General features: G+C 31.9%; 1 non-coding gene across 1 annotated transcript; it reads left to right on the top strand.

The window, feature by feature from the left end:
* The first annotated feature begins 10,886 nt into the window (after positions 1–10,886).
* Positions 10,887–10,959, top strand: TRNAE-CUC (transfer RNA glutamic acid (anticodon CUC)). Its single transcript has one exon. It is a non-coding gene; the product is annotated as a tRNA-Glu (tRNA).
* Positions 10,960–12,389: the final 1,430 nt, after the last annotated feature.

Genomic DNA, 12,389 nt, shown 5'->3' on the forward strand with positions numbered 1-12,389 from the left:
TCATCATTATAGTGGAACGGAGAGCTGCTCTCTCCCCTAGACTAGGTTTGTATTAGACCGAATTGGGTAAACAAATTTCGTGTGTTCTCTCTCTTTCTCTCTCGTTGTTTTCTACTTTTGCTTGTGTTTATAATTGTTATCCACGTTGATATTAGTTGCTTAATTAATTTGCTCAACACATCAAGTATTTTATTGGTTTGATTTTTAACGAATTCACAACAATTGCCGCCCATTGTGGGTAAAGAATCAAATCGATAATCAAGTGTCATGGGTTCAAAGTGGGATATTGAGAAGTTTACCAAAGATAATGATTTTGGGTTATGGAAGGTAAAGATGGAAGCGGTGTTAATACAACAAAAGTGTGAGAAAGCATTGAAGGGTGAAGATGCGTTACCGGTCACCTTGTCACAAGCGGAGAGGATCGAGATGGTCGACAAGACCAGGAGTTCCATTGTCTTGTGCCTCGGGGATAATTTTTTTAGATATGTAGTGAAGGAACCAACTGCGGCATCAATGTGGTCAAAGTTGGAGTCGTTGTATATGACCAAATCTTTGGCTCATAGAAAATTCCTAAACCAACAACTCTACTCATTCCAGATGGTGGAGTCAAAGGCCATCATGCAGTAGCTTACGGAGTTCAATAATATCCTTGATGACTTGGAGAACATTGAGGTGCATCTTGAGGATGAAGATAAAGCTATACTCTTGTTGTGTGCTCTCCCGAGATCTTTTAAATCCTTCAATGATAACATGCTATATGGAAAATAAGGCATTGGCACCTTGGAAGAAGTTCAAGCGGCTTTGAGAATCAAGGAGTTGACCAATTCCAAGAACTTGAGAACTGGTGGAGGTAAAGGTACTCGGGGAAAAAGTGGTAACAAGTTAAAGTTTAAGTGCTTTAACTGTTACAAGATGGGTCAGTTCAAGAAGGATTGTCTAGAATGGTAACTCCACACAAATTGTCTTTGAGGGTTATAAGGATGAAGGTGCTTTGGTGGTATCTCGTTAGGGAGATGAAGAAGGTGATGTTTCTCACCTTGTGAATGATGCCTTGTAGAGCGGAGGTCGTCTGGAGAGACGTTAAACACTCAACATCAGCTTGGAGAGGCGGTGGGAAGAATATTTATGGTCAGTCTGAAGAGGCGGAGGTAAGAATACTCGTAATCAAACTTTGAGGTGGAGTTGCAAGGTGAAAGACATAGTGTGTGTACTCATTTGGAATTTGAGGTAGAGAAAGCTCAGCTTGAGGTGGAGTTGATGACGCCGAGAATGGTACAACTATGGAGACCTTGGGTGCTAGGCTCTAGTTGTGAGCAACGGAATTCTACAAGAGGACGAAAGGCATTCCGGGTTTTGAATAATGTATGGTATGACTTGTGGGATTACCAGAAAAGACCAAGGTAATTGGAGGCAAGTGAATCTTCAGAAGGACGGATTTGATCACTTCAGGAGCTGAAAAGGTTTATGGTGAAGACTTGAGAACTACCTATAATTCCTAGTGTAGTTGGATGCAAGGATGGTCTTCAAGAAGGCGGAAGGCATTCTGATGGTTGAAGAGGATGGGTGGAAGCTTGTGAAGCTACATGGTGTAGTTGGAAGCAAGGGAAGATGAAGCATGGAGAAAGCAACAAAGTGATTGATGGTTAAATTGACATCATCATAAATTTAGAGTCAAGGTGGAGAATGTTGTAGTAGTGACTCATAATTGGAACTATGGAGGTACCAAAAATCGGCGGCCAAATTTGGCTAAATCGGGGCCCGATTTTGGCTGTTTCTGGAGACTTGTGTCTCGTAAATTTTCGGCACCCGATTTGTGAAAATTGGTGCCTGATTTAGCGCAGCAACATAAAATAAAAACGTATTTTCTGGGCCTAGATTTGTTCCAATTATTTGAGGGATGCTTTTACTATAAATATAGACCTTGTATTAGATGTAAACCTTAAGATATATATATATATATATATATATATATATATATATATATAGAGAGAGAGAGAGAGAGAGAGAGAGAGAGAGAGAAAGAGAGAGTGTGTTAAGAGTCTCACATCGGTTAGGAGTTGGCCTGACAATTTGTTTATAAGTGGGGGCAATCCTCACCTCACAAGCCGGTTTTGTGGGGTTGTGTTAGGCCCAACCACGATTTCTAATATGGTATCAGAGCCTCTTCACGATTCTGGGCCACCTGTTGTCAGGTTTTCGTTATCGGGCCACCCGTCATTTATATTCACGCTTCAGATGTCTAATCCTGAGCGTGAGGATGTGTGTTAAGAGTCCCACATCGGTTAGGAGTTGGCCTGACAATTTGTTTATAAGTGGGGGCAATCCTCACCTCACAAGCCAGTTTTATGGGGTTGTGTTAGGCCCAACCACCATTTCAAATATTAGAGAATGAGGAGAAAGATACAAAAGAAAGTGTTGTTACTTGAGCTACAAGTTACTTATGTTACTTGAGCTGCAAGTTACTTCTGTTAGTTTGTATGTTAGGCCATTGTACATATCATAGTTGCCTATAAATAGTTGATGTATTCACATTTCACAAATAATGAGAATGAACCATTTTTCATTTGTTGAGCTTCATAACATGGTATCAGAGCCTCTTCACGATTCTTTGGGCCACCTGTTATCAGGTTTCCGTTATCGGGTCACCCGTCATTTATGTTCACACTTCAGATGTGCAATCCTGAGCTTGAGGGGGTGTGTCACATCGGTTAGGAGTTGGCCTGACAATTTGTTTTTAAAGGGGGGCAATCCTCACGTCACAAGCCGGTTTTGTGGGGTTGTGTTAGGCCCAACCACGATTTCTAATAGAGAGAGAGAGAGAGAGAGAGAGAGAGAGAGAGAAAGAGAGAGAGAGAGAAAGAGAGAGAGAGAGAGGTGTAAAGAGCCAGAAAACAAGGGTTTAGAAGCCAACATCAAAACTAGGGTTTGTAGAGAATTCTCTTGGCAACAAACACTAGGGTTGGGATTGATTCACCTTGGAGAAACACTATTAGGATTGAGTCTCTTGGTCACGGGAAGAGATTGAGACTTTGGGTAGAATTAGGTTTGAAGACTTATTCTTATAACCCTTTGATATCCCTTTGTAAAGTTAGTCATCATTATAGTGGAATGGAGAGCTGCTCTCTCCCCCAGACTAGGTCAGTATTGGACCGAATTAGGTAAACAAATTTTGTGTGTTCTCTCTCGTTTTCTCTCGCTGTTTTCTACTTTTGCTTATGTTTATAATAATTACCCACGTTGATATTGGTTGCTTGATTAATTTGCTCCATACATCAAGTATTTTATTGGTGTGATTTTTAACGAATTCACAACAACTTCAATTCTCTATGGATCGATATTTTTACTACTCGACATAATCGTACACTTACATAAGCCTATCATTGTACTCGCCTCATACCATGTATTTGGGTTTGCTAGGAGGGAGGGAGAGAGAGATTCACCAATGCATGGCATGCAAATCAATATTATAGACATCGACATGACTGTGCTGTACATTTTTTCTCCCTGGACTAGTAGCAATGCAGCAACAAATTGTATTATTAAAATTTACTGCAAAGCCAAATAGCTAGCTGATGAGAACAGAACAGCTGCGGCAAACCCTAACATTATATATTATATTGTGGAGAAATCATGATCACTCAGAAAATTCGAAATCTGTACGGTTACTTGTTACTACATATTTTATTTAGTTTGCAGTACTGTCTTCTCATATATATATATATATATATATATATATATATATATATATATATATATATAGGAAATGCTAACTTGTGCTCTTAGGGCAAAAGATAAGAATCTTAAAATAGAATTAAACAATAAATATTGCATTGGAAAGATAAGTTTTTAAGCTTTTAAGGTTATGAATGCACAATTTCCAAAACTGAATTTCTATATTTAGTTTCTTATCTTGTGCCCTTAAGGCACAAGTTAACAAGACCCTATATATATATATATATATGGTTTTTGATGACCCATCCCTTTCTTCAGCTATCTTTCTGTGTCTCTTGCATATATGAAGAATATGTGAAGCCTCGATAGCTACCTATCATTTTCTATGACTGTTTACCTAATACTTCTTACCCACAACACTTGTTTCCTTCTTTTAAAAAGTGTCCATATATGTACTTTTTTGTTTTGCAATTCATTTATATTCTGTTGTATATAGGTTAGAGCTCTAATTATGTACTATTCATTAATATATATATTTTGTTGTAAATAAAAAATGGGTCATGTTTAAGAAGTTAAAAATGTAATTAAAACATAAATTTTGTCTTGAAAAGATGAGATTTTAAAGTACTACTCCCTCCGTCCTTTAATGTAACCACCCATTTGATTTTATTTTTGTCCCTAAATGTAACCCCCTTTTCAAATTACTAGATGCATTTATTACTTTTTTCCTAAACATACCCCTAATTAATACTACTAACTTGTCTTCAAATATGAATAGTCAAATTTAATACACATACAAACAAAGGACAATTTGGTAATATTAATACACAAAACAGACACATTAATTACACTGACAACTTTTCTTAAGAAATGTGAAAAATGCAAAGGGGGGTTACATTAAGGGACGGAGGGAGTAAAATATAGAATGTACAATTTCTTGTAAAATATTTATTGAATGATGTATGTGGTCTATAATAGACCACATACATTATTTATTGAATGAATCTAAAAAGTAGAAATTTGTTTATAATAGTGACCAAAGGAGTAGGTTTGTAACAGTTTATGGTTTGTAACACATGTCTTTTTTATTTTTGAAGAATAATATTCCCTCCGTTTCAAAATGAGTGTCGCTTTAGCCAAAAAAATTTGTTTCAAAATGAGTGTCGCTTTCAGTTTCCAATGCAATAATAACTTTTTCTTTTCAATTGTACCTTCCAATTAATACTCTGCACACTACTTTCAAAGTATTACTTTTAAAACTAACCAATAGTTAATAAGGATAATTTGGTAAAATAATCATTCTCTTTCTTTTAATCATTGCATTTCTTAATATGTGTGTAAACACCTAAAACGACACTCATTTAGAAACGGAGAGAGTATATACTCACATGTTTGTGGTCTTGATTTGTATTATTCCACATATATATCCTAAATTGTACCATCATTAGCACCATCTGTGGGTATTATGTTACTCATTTAATTACTAGCTGTGACCTAAAACTAGAACCTACATATATCTTCTTATTTTAATGTCAATTTCAACTTTGAACATTAATTAATTATGAGCAACAAATATACCTAGGCTTGGGCTAATACACGCCAGTGATTATATCTAATCTAAATAGATAGACTGCACTTTTATTTAGTTTCTAGTTTATACTGCAAACAAAACACTTTGACCAATATATGTATACTTTTACGTGTGTAGAACATAGCTATCTATCTATATGCTGCTTACATTGTAAATCATGAAGAAAAAATAACCTCCTATAACATTGTTAGCAAAGCCTATTTTTGACCAAAACTACTTGCTCTCTCTGACGGTTTAGCATTGAACTCATCTTAAAGGAAAATCAAACCCAGTGAAAGTAACAATTATAAAAACCAGTAACCGTACTCTTGCATTGAACTACTTCTTCTCTCTGACGGTTTTACAATCATGAGTACTCGTACTCTTGCATTGAAGTAGTAGTAATATTTTTAAGAGGAGACCAATTATAAAAACCCATGCAACCGTGACTTGTTTTTAGTTGAAAAACAAAGAATTGAGTCAAAAAATAGTACTCCCTCCGTCCCAGATTATCTGACCCATTTTCTAAAAAAAAGTGACCCAAAATAACTGATTCATTTCAATTTTCAATACAACTTTCATCATTTCCAATACAATATAACTCTAATTAATATTACTTTCATCATTTCCAATACAATATATTCCACTTTCCCCTTTATTTATACATTTTTCTTAATCTGTGTGAAAAACCAAACTGACTCAGATAAAACGGGACGGATGGAGTATATGAGAAAGTTGAGTACAAAAACTAATGTGTTTTGTCCAACTTTGACCAAATACTTTGGTTAAATACATCATATTTATTCACACAACTTTTCTTATATGGACGGGAGAAAGTGATTACATTTTAATTAAAGAATGAAGTATAGTACAATGATTTAATGATCAACCGTTGAAATTGAGTATTTTTTTTTTAAGGAGAAATTGAGTATTATGAATAGGAAAATGCTGCTTCTCAAGAAAAATAGCTTCAAGAATTTTTTAAGACACAGTTGGCAAATTTTAATTGGATGATTAATTTGTCCACTTCCTATTTTTCAGCCACACACCTCCTTGAATTGTGGCAAATAGTGCATTGTGATTGACTATTCTTTATTCTTGAAGAATTCTTGATGTTATTTTTCTAGAGATATAGCATTGCTCGAATGAATAATAGTATATTGGTGTTGGTTTGGGATCTTGGAGTATACTTATTTTCAAGGTTTAAGATTCGATTTTTACCGATGTCAATTTAGGTGGGTTAATTTAGCTTTTTAAAAAAATGAATAATAGTACATTATGGTACAATACTACACTTTAGTCGTCTTGTATCATTACCGGCTAAATCTTTAATGAGTAATGATATTTTGACATCTATTTGATGACAACTTTGTTGACAACTTTGTTTTTCTCACTTCTTATTTATCAAAAACAATGGAGAGAGAAAAAGGAAGAGAGAGGATAACAACATCATGTGAGTATGAGAGAGAAAGTTGTCCAAAAGTTTCCAAAAAGTGGTTGTCAAAATATCATTTCTCATCTTTAATTATTTGCATTAATTGATGTTTAAACCCCATATTTTTCAACTGATTTACACTTAAAGTGTGTGACTTTAGACACAAGACTATTTGACCCAAAAAACATTATAGAGACTTTTTTAAGAAAGTTTTTCAATGAAAAAATAGTATATCACTCATTTGTTGAAAATGAGCTAAAATAACATCATTACTAATTATTCCAAGAACATCTCTTACTATAAAAGTTGTAAAACAATTGTTTAACCACCAATAAGTGTAGTAATTGTACGGAAAAAGTATATAATAGGGTATGTGGATTAAAGTTTTCTAGTATGAATATATATATATATATATATGATATATGATGTAAAGTTTTGTGAATTTCGGGTATTCCCTTTACTATGAATTGAAATATTCATTTATTGCATAGGATAATTATTTTGTAATATTGATTTATATAGAGAAAGAAGCATTTCTTTCAAAAAAAAAAAGAGAGAGAGAGAAAGAAGCATTATTTGGCTAGGAAAAAAAAAAAGAAATATTAGTTAAGCATACACAAAGTTGTTTAATTAATATTTTATGCTAAGTTAGTTGGTTTATTTTATGAATACCAATATAAAGAAAATGATGTAAAAAAAAAGGCAGTACTTGTGACCGAATTAACAAACGAATGTAAATCTTATCTTATATAATAAAGCTTAACCTCTAAAGCTATTTCTAACCCTAATATTTTCCCCCCATTTCTCCCTCCACTTTTCTGAGTCATTGGATCTTGCTCATTTAGGCGCCATTCAATTTTAATCTGTGTGTAAAACCAAACTGGCTCAGATAAAACGAGACGGATGGAGTATATGAGAAAGTTGAGTACAAAAACTAATGTGTTTTGTCCAACTTTGACCAAATACTTTGGTTAAATACATCATATTTATTCACACAACTTTTCTTATATGGACGGGAGAAAGTGATTACATTTTAATTAAAGAATGAAGTATAGTACAATGATTTAATGATCAGCCGTTGAAATTGAGTATTTTTTTTTTAAGGAGAAATTGAGTATTATGAATAGGAAAATGCTACTTCTCAAGAAAAATAGCTTCAAGAATTTTTTAAGACACAGTTGGCAAATTTTAATTGGATGATTAATTTGTCCACTTCCTATTTTTCAGCCACACCTCCTTGAATTGTGGCAAATAGTGCATTGTGATTGGCTATTCTTTATTCTTGAAGAATTCTTGATGTTATTTTTCTAGAGATATAGCATTGCTCGAATGAATAATAGTATATTGGTGTTGGTTTGAGATCTTGGAGTATACTTATTTTCAAGGTTTAAGATTCGATTTTTATCGATGTCAATTTAGGTGGGTTAATTTAGTTTTTAAAAAAAATGAATAATAGTACATTATGGTACAATACTACACTTTAGTCGTCTTGTATCATTACCGGCTAAATCTTTAATGAGTAATGATATTTTGACATCCATTTGATGACAACTTTGTTGACAACCTTGTTTTTCTCACTTCTTATTAGTCAAAAACAATGGAGAGAGAAAAAGGAAGAGAGAGGATAACAACATCATGTGAGTATGAGAGAGAAAGTTGTCCAAAAGTTGTCAAAAAGTTGTTGTCAAAATATCATTTCTCATCTTTAATTATTTGAATTAATTGATGTTTAAACCCCATATTTTTCAACTGATTTACACTTAAAGTGTGTGACTTTAGACACAAGACTATTTGACCCAAAAAACATTATCGAGACTTTTTTAAGAAAGTTTTTCAATGAAAAAATAGTATATCACTCATTTGTTGAAAATGAGCTAAAATAATATCATTACTAATTATTCCAAGAACATCTCTTACTATAAAAGTTGTAAAACAATTGTTTAACCACTAATAAGTGTAGTAATTGTACGGAAAAAGTATATAATAGGGTATGTGGATTAAAGTTTTCTAGTATATATATATATATATATATATGATGTATATATATATATATATATATATATATATATATATATATGATGTAAAGTTTTGTGAATTTCGGGTATTCCCTTTACTATGAATTGAAATATTCATTTATTGCATAGGATAATTATTTTGTAATATTGATTTATATAGAGAAAGAAGCATTTCTTTCAAAAGAGAGAGAGAGAGAGAAAGAAGCATTATTTGGCTAGGAAAAAAAAAAGAAATATTAGTTAAGCATACACAAAGTTGTTTAATTAATATTTTATGCTAAGTTAGTTGGTTTATTTTATGAATACCAATATAAAGAAAATGATGTAAAAAAAAAGGCAGTACTTGTGACCGAATTAACAAACGAATGTAAATCTTATCTTATATAATAAAGCTTAACCCCTAAAGCTATTTCTAACCCTAATATTTTCCCCCCATTTCTCCCTCCACTTTTCTGAGCCATTGGATCTTGCACATTTAGGCGCCATTGATCATCTTACTTAATTAATGCTAGCCGAATTTTGTTATCAAGTTTGCTATAATTTTGGCCATATCCGAAATTTGTTATCAATTCACTTAAATCCGAAATTTGTTTTGTTATAGTTTTGGCCAGCCGAATCCTTATTTATAATTTTGTCCATATCCGAAATTTGTTATCAATTCACTTAAATCCGAAATTTGTTTTGCTATAGTTTTGGCATGCCGAATCCTTATTTATAATTTTGTCCATATCAGAAATTTGTTATCAATTCGCTTAAATCCGAAATTTGTTTTGCTATAGTTTTGGCCAGCCGAATCCTTATTTATAATTTTGTTAAGTCTGCAACAACTAAACCTAATATTTTCCCTCCTAATACTAACCCTAATTTTTTAGGTTTTGTTATTTTTACGTTTTGTTACATCCCTCAAATATTTTAACAAGAAACAAATTTTACTACTAGGAAGGGATTTACAATTTATGCAAATTTGTTTCTGTCATATCTAATTGTTTTCGATTTTTTCGTTCTTCTATTCTTATATAGTTTATGTATAAGTTATTCAACTTACCATCAATCTAATTTATTCGGCCATAATTATGTTAGTTGTTTTGGGAGTTCAAAATATTACTATAACAAGCAGTGATAGGATGATTTACAGTAGGATAGTTGACGTATGATAATTTACAAGGAAAATTATCATTAAAACTAAGTGCACAATATAAATGACATAAATATAGAATCATGACAGATATTTTAAACTTACATACAGAACTGATTGGAATCAAAATACATTTGCTTTGTTTCAGTAATTTATAATTTGTGTGGTGTTTTTGCCTAAATCTCTTTCGTTAAAAAATTATGGATTGCTGCTCAATGTCGCTAAAAATATTTTGAATCAATTGCACAATCTGCTTTTATAGTTCTATTTAAAATTATGACATTAAAATTATAAGTTGGGATCGTACTATAAAATTTTGCTTTTGTCTACTACATTTATAATGTCCTAAAAATATTATTAACAGATGACAATGAGGACTGTATTAACACCACTTCAGATGTAGTGTATAAGGAGATTTTCCAAAATGTGTGAACAACCATTGTATGTTCTTAAATCTTTTATTATCTATGTAATGGATCATATCACAATATATTAGCTTCTCCATTTTTTATGACCCGGGCAGTAGCACGGGTAAAAGTTCTAGTTATATTTAAAAGCGACTGAAATAGTGATCGATTATTGATCTCTATTTTAGTCATTAAACAAGTTAGTGACATATTTTGTGTATTAACAAAAATTTCAACCATTAATTATTTTTTAATTATACAAGTATTATTTTTTTTTAATTCTGGATTGAGCTAGTGGCCACCCTATGCTTTAACGAAAGTCTGTCCATACCTTTCATGAACCTACATTTTTTTTTGTTTAATTCATGAACCTACATATTGTCACTTATTACTAATAAAAAAACAAATACATACTTCCTTCCATATATATTACTTCATGATCTGTAATTTATCCTTCAATGAGTTCAATCATTCTATAATCAATAAAACTTAACAAGTTTTTTTTTTTCCTGATGGAAAAATTAACATCTTTTAGACAAATCGGATATTCATTCATATACCCCATATTTCACAGTATTAAATTTCAAGACGCCCGTATTTAACAAACAATATATCACAGTTAAATAAAATTCATGAGAACTAATGGCATCAATCCGTTGTAGTCTAGTTGGTCAGGATATTCGGCTCTCACCCGAAAGACCCGGGTTCAAGTCCCGGCAACGGAATTTATTTTGTTTCTTTTGTTTCTTTCCCACTTTTTTTTTTTTCCTTGCGCAATGGAAGCTTTTTCCCATTTTTTCATATTCTTCATTTTATGAATGAAATCCACAAAAAATTAATTAATTTCAGCCACGTAACTTGAAATTTTACCATTTAAACTACAACTAAAACTGAAAAATTTCCATAAAATTAATAACTAAAACTGAAAATTTCATAAATAAACCCCAAATGAGCAACTAGAAAGTGTATTTGTTCAACAAAAAAAAAGTGTATTTGTTTACATTAATATTTAATAGTATAGTAAATAGTTGATTTCTTTCGGTTGTTAAAGAGTGAAAACTCTGTCAAAAAAGATAATAGTTATTGAAAAAGCTATAATACTAAATTTGATCATTGAGAAAAATAAAGTAGTTTTTTCTATTATACGGACTAAATGATCTCTTTTTAAATACTATTGCTTGAGACCAAATTGTCCCTTTTTAAATATTATTTTTAGGGGTCTAATTGTCCATTTTTAATCAGCAGCTCAAAAAATAGACTAAGTTGTCCAATATTTTTCTCATGGACTAAAATTTTTTGTATGAATGAAGATCCAATTTGCTTTCTGATAAATTTTGTTGCAACTTAATTTAGTCCTTGATAACAAAATAATATTAAACTGGTCCTTTGATATTTTAAATTGATGATAAATTAATTCGTCTTCAATATAAGATGGTTAGAAACTAATTTGGGTATTATTTTCATGAGAGATTAAATTAGACCACGATAAAATTGTGAATGATCTAATTGGATTGGACTAGCGTGGTCTTCGATGTAAATTAAATAAAAGAAACATACATTTAATTTAAGAGACATGCTAACAAGTGAACTAAGGATATTGTTTGAAAACTCGAAATAAGAAAATTTATCTTAAAAATTCAAGCCAGTCATATGAAAAAGTAATCATTACACAATTTTGTTTTTTTTCTCTTCGCACAAATTTATTTTTGTCTGCACCGAAGGAACACATTGAAAAAATACGAAGAGAAAAGTTTTCTGAAGATCTTCATCAATATCATGTTGTCAAAAATCTCTCTGTTGAACTTTACGCTAAAGATGTTCATCTAAACACATAGATAGATAGAAAATGTAGATATTTATCATGCTGTCAAAAATCTCTCCGCAGAACTTTACGCTAAAGATGTTCATTTAAACACATGAGTATATAGAAAATATAGATGCTCATCATGCTGTCAAAGATCTCTCTGCTGAACTTTATGCTAAAGATGTTCATTTAAACACAATGATATATAGAAAATACAGATCATCATCATGCTGTCAAATATACCACGATATATAGGGTGCAAGTCAGGTTCAGACTATATAACTTGAACCAATTCAGCACAGATTTTTTGTGTGGTCCATATTGCACCGACAGATTCTGTGGTCTACGACG

The sequence above is a fragment of the Medicago sativa genome, chromosome 7 (assembly GCF_051527215.1).
Source record: "Medicago sativa cultivar Bolivia chromosome 7, Bolivia_mono, whole genome shotgun sequence".
NCBI lineage: Eukaryota > Viridiplantae > Streptophyta > Magnoliopsida > Fabales > Fabaceae > Medicago > Medicago sativa.